Below are 6,000 nucleotides of genomic sequence, written 5' to 3' on the forward strand. Positions count from 1 at the left end.
CCCTGGCTGATACCATTTCTGTTCTTATAATCACATTTGAACGTATTACTACATTGAAAGCGTAAAATAATTTTTTTCTCATCTCTGATAAACATCATCCTATAATTTTTAAGTGTCCATTAATATAAAAGTTTACACATTTGGGCAAAATAACTTTAGTTCACAACTGTGTACTTGAAAGAGCATTCATAAGCATGTCACACATATTTTTTTTCCAAGATTTTATTTATTTATTTGAGATAGAGTGAGAGAGCACAAGCAGGGAGAGGGGCAGAGGGAGAGGAAGAAACAGGCTCCCTATTGAGCAGGGAGACCCATGTAGGGCTTATTCCCAGGACCCTGGGATCATCTGCACTAAAGGCAGATGTTTAACCAACTGAGCCAACCAGACACCTCTATGATACGCAATATTTAAAATATTTTTTGTATAAAAATATGACAGCAAAGTTCAGGAAGATTAAAAGCAGGGAAAAACTCATAATTCTGATGTGCATTTTGAGGATTATATTCATAGGTAAGTGAATGACAGATGATGGCTAGCCAGAGGAACATTCCAGTAGAATTGTTAAGAGAGTAAGAACATTGTATCAGATAATCTTAGTTCAAACCCTGGCTCCGACACTGGGCAGCAGCATAGGTTTGGGTAAGTTTTTTATTCTCTCTTCCAGAAAAGTGGGATAACACTAGCACTCAATTCATACAGTTGTTATGTAAATGAGATAATATTTGTTAAACTCTTAGCAAAATGTATGGCATATTTAGCTTAATAAATGGTAACTATCATGGGGATATAAATATTTATTGCATATTTCCCTGAGAAAATACAAGACTATTAGGACAAGGGTTCTAAAATTTTCTGGCAAGGAAACTATACTTACTGGTTTCTAGTTTTAGTTGTTTCTCTATATTACTTCATATGATCTATGGTATGCTGGCTGCCTTCCTCAAAGAGTCATCCAGGATCCCCAAGGAAATACTAGAGGATGAAAGAAATTACCTTCAAATGTATTCAGAACTTACTAATACTTACTAATACTAATACTATTAGTATTAGTATTACTAATATACTCAAATATATTCAAAACTTACTAATAGTAATACTTACTAATAACGTACAAGCTGTACTTAAAATCTGATAGTGGGTCACCTGGGTGGCTCAGTAGATTAAGCATCTGCCTTCGGCTTGAGTTGTGATCCCAGGGTCCTGGGATGGAGTCCTACATTGGGCTCCCTGCTCATGGGGAACCTGCTTCTCCCTCTTCCTCTGCATCTCCCCCGGCTTGTATTCTCTCACTCTATTTCAAATAAATATATACAAATCTTTAAAATATATGTAAAAAATAAAATAAATAAAAATAATAAATAAATAGGAAAAAGAAAAAAAATAAAATCTGCTAGGAGTGTTGAGCCGCCTTTGGGCTCTCATTTAATTGCCGGATGTAAGTCTGGGGACCTGTGGATGTGAGGCTCCAGTCTCAGCTGCCAGTGCACAGCTCAGTGTGGTAGCCTAGATTCTGTCTGACCTGTCCTTGACGGCAACCCCATCCCAAGGTGAACGCAGACTTAAGTCAGAATAAAATATTACCATTAAATGAAGAATTACCATTGAAAAACTGAAGGCGTTGGGGAACCCCCAGAGCTGCTGTGGAATCTGGAGCAGGGGCAGTGGTAGGGGCTCCAGCAGGGAGCAGCAGAGGGAGCTTGGGCAGTTGCGTCAGAATCTCATTTCTGAGGCAAAGGAACTGGTTGGATGATGCTATTTCCAGAGGATTGGCCCACTTCCCAAAAAGAGGGACTTCTCTGAATAACTGCAACTGAGAAAGCAAAGGTTTATTATCACAAGGGTTGAAATTCAGAGATTAAAAAAAAGGAACAGTGTTATAGTATTTAAAGATATAATGAGAAATTGGTCCTTATTAGAAGATACTGGGTTGAGCTATTCATATCCACATTATACTGTTTTGATTGTCATAGTCTTCTAGGTGTCTCCTAGGGCCCCTGTAATTTGAAAAACATTGGTCGTCTTCTTCTTTTTTTTTTAAGACTTTATTTATTTGACAGATCACAAGTAGGCAGAGAGACAGGCAGAGAGGGGGATGGGAAACAGGCTCCTTGCTGAGCAGAGAGTCCGAAGCAGGGCTCAATCCCAGGACCCCGAGATCACGTCCTGAGCCGAGGGCAGAGGCTTAACCCACTGAGCCACCCAGGTGCCCTGAGAAACATTGGTCTTCTATATGTATTTTGACAACTGACCACAGAGACAGTTCAATTTGTTAAGGAATCCTAATTATTTTGCCAGTGTTTTTCTTTAATTTTTTTTAAATTGTAAAAAGAATGTGATTTCATTGCAGAACATTTGGGCTATGCAGAAAAGTAGAAAGAAGAAAAATCATAGTACTCAAATGTACCTACTTTGATGTTTTTGAAAAAAATTTTTAAAGATTTTATTTATTTATTTGATATATATAGAGAGAGACACAGCAAGAGAAGGAACAAAAGCAGGGGGAGTGGGAGAGGGAGAAGCAGGCTTCCCACTGAGCAGGGAGCCCGATTTGGGGCTTGATCCCAGGATCCCGGGATCATGACCTGAGCGGAAAGCAGAGGCTTTAACCCACTGAGCCACCCAGGTGACCCTAAATACAGTTTTTTACATGACTACCATTCATGCTGTCAACAACTATCTTCCTTTATTAAAAAAAAAACAAAACAAAACCCTTAATATCATTGAAGACATTTCCCTATGTTATTAAAAGTACTTTTAACAGGGACACTTGGGTAGTGCAGTTGATTAATAGGATGACTCTTGATTTCATCTCTGCTAGTGATCTCAGTGTCATGAAATCGAGCCCCAAGTGGAGCCCTGTGTCTGGCTTCATGTTCAGCTCAGAGTAAGTAAATAAATCTTTTTTGAAAACCTACTTTTAAGCATCATTAACATTTCTAAACCATCATTTTTCTTATGACAAAATTAATGCCTATTTATTATAGAAAAACTAAAATATACAAATAAAGAGAATAAAGTTCATATCCTATCCTCTGGAAATGACCATTGTACTAAGATATATCTCTGACCAGACTTTTTTTTGGGCACATATATTATATATATATGTTATATATATAATGTATATGCTTATTTTTGGAATATATTTATTTTTAAAATGAAAGTCTTACCACAAAACTTTTGAACTGTTATGAAATCCATTTGTATTTACTATATTGGAAGTATTTTTATGTTAACATTCATCTATATATTTTTAGTGATGGAATAGATTCCATTTTATGGAGGAGGCATAACTGATTTAAAAAATCTCATATTGTTAAGACCTTTATTGTGATTATATTGATGATTACATTTGTAGCCAAGCCTTTGCACACTTTTCGTTTTGTTTTTGGTTTTTTTGTGGTAGTACATAAACAACATAAAATTTACTATACATTCTTGACAACATGGTTAGTATAATTTCTTTCATTATCTCCAATTTCAAAATGGTTCTAAATTCTTGCTTTTTTTTTTTTTTAACATAATTCTGTATCCTGTTAATGTCCCTTATTTATACCTGTTGTCTATTCAGGCCATTCAGGTTGCTATAACAAATTACCATAGGCTGGGGGGCTTACAAACAACAGAAATTTATTTTTCACAGTTCTGGAAGCTGGAAGTCCGAGACCAAGGCACGAGCACTTCAGTGTCTGGTGAGGGTCTGCTGCCTGGTTCACAGATGCCCTCTTAATGTCCTCAGGGGACAGAAGGAGGGAGGGAGCTCTCTGGGATCGCTTTTATAAGGACATTAATGCATCTTATTCATGAGAACTTCCCCCTCATGACCTAATCACATTCCAAAGGCCCTACTTCCTAATACCATCACCTTGGGGTTAGGATGCATACGGATCTCGTGGGGAGGCACAGCGTTCAGTCAGGCATGGTTTGGATTACTCATTAGATGCTGATTGCTCTCTCTCTCCCGAGCAGCGGAGTCTGTTTACACACCCCACTAAAGTTAGACTTTGCTATGTGACTTGCTCATACAATGTTGGTGGAAGATACGGGACTAAAGGTCTAAAATGTGCTTGGGTGGTGCGGAGTGCTCGTTGGTCTTCTGCCATCACTGTGAGAAGAACATGCCGCCGCCAGCTTCCTGGCCAAAAGGATGAGAAACACGTGGAACACACCTGGAGCCAACCTGCAGCCTGTGACAAGCCCAGCTGAAGCCAGTGCCCAAACAACTTGAGTGATCAACACAACAGAAGCAAGCATAAATGTTGTTTCTTGCCAGTGAATTCTGGGCCTGTTTATTATTGATTTTGGTGGCAATAGCTAACTGAGAGATACAGTGCCCTGGCCACTTTTCTACTGTGATGTTTTATTTTCTTATTGATTTGTAAGAACTAAGGACATAACTGCTTTGTTAGTCTTATGTCACATATAATCTCCCATTTGGCATTTTCTTTCTAGTTTTGGCTAGTGTGTTTATTGATTTATGGAAACTTTTTTTCTTTATAAACAAATCTGACATTCTTTCCCTTTACGACTTCAGCCTTTGGTGTTATGCTTTGAAAGGCCTTTGTACCACAAGGTAACAGAAACATCTCCTGTTTTCTACTAGTACTTTCACTGCCCCAGTTTCTACACTCAATCTTGATTCATTTGGGTTTTTTTTTGGATCCAGGATATGAAATAGGTACATCTAATTCATATACATACTTGGGTTTGTTTCTAGTCTCTCATTTCTCTTCTATTTGTCTGTCTTCCATCCAGTGGCACATTTTCATGTTACTTTATTTCACTTATTTTAATCTTGTAGTATGAGTTCACTTATATTGATAAAATTATGCTATACCATTTGAGGAACACCTATATACATAGGTATTAAAATTAGAAAGTAAAGAAAAGCAGTTGTTACAATATTCAGGACAGTGGCCACTTTGGAGAGTGAGGGCAGGGTTGTGAATTGAGAAATGCACATGACTGGCTTCTGGAATGCTGTGGAAATTTTACTTTCTGATCTGGGGAAGGTTACACAGGAGTTCACCTTATAATAATTCAAGCTGCACCAATGTTTTACTTTCCTTTCCTGTAAAGAAGATGTCTCACAATTTAAGAATGATCTTAGAAATTCTTTTTTTTTTTTTTAAGATTTTATGTATTTATTTGACAGAGAAAGATCACAAGTAGGCAGAGAGGCAGGCAGAGAGGGGAAGCAGGCTCCCTGCTGAGCAGAGAGCCTGATGTGGGACTCGATCCCAGGACCCTGAGATCATGACCCGAGCCGAAAGCAGAGGCTTTAACCCACTGAGCCACCCAGGCACCCCTGATCTTAGAAATTCTTACTGCACTCAGAGTAATAACATTTTTTTTAGAGAGGATTTTTAAAATACCTAGGGGGTGGATCCTTATACATTTAACCTTGGAACACCACACGAGTTGGGGTGCTGACCCCGCACAAAGTTGAAAATCCACACATAACCTTTGGCTTCCCCCAAACTGGACTAATAATGTCCTACAGTCGACCAGAAGCCTAACTGATAATGTAAGCAGTTGGTTAACACATATTTTGCATGTTATATGCATGATATACTATATTCTTACAATATGGAGCTAGAGAAAAGAATGGTAAGAATATCATAGGAGAAAATACATTTACAGCACTATACTGTATTTACCAAAAAACACACACGCACGCACACACACACACACACACATAAATGGACCCACAGTTCAACCCTGTTACTCAAGGGTCAACTGTGCTTGGAAAGGCTGGGTGACATAGATAGATAGAAACATTATATTATTCTGGAATTCTTCATAGTTCACAGAAGCAGGAGGTCTGCAAAAGTGTTTGTTCAAAACCTCCAAAACTTCTCCCTCAACACATTCAGACTTTCAGGTCAGGCCCTCAGATGTCCCCCATGACCCTCCTTCCCATTCCTCCCGGTGTCCACACTCTGATTTAGGCAAGCACTACCTTGTGTCCAGCTCTTTCTACTCCTTCTGCCCAACCT

Source organism: Lontra canadensis, unplaced genomic scaffold (genome assembly GCF_010015895.1).
Source record: "Lontra canadensis isolate GAN:19392208 unplaced genomic scaffold, GSC_riverotter_1.0 scaffold33, whole genome shotgun sequence".
Lineage (NCBI taxonomy): Eukaryota > Metazoa > Chordata > Mammalia > Carnivora > Mustelidae > Lontra > Lontra canadensis.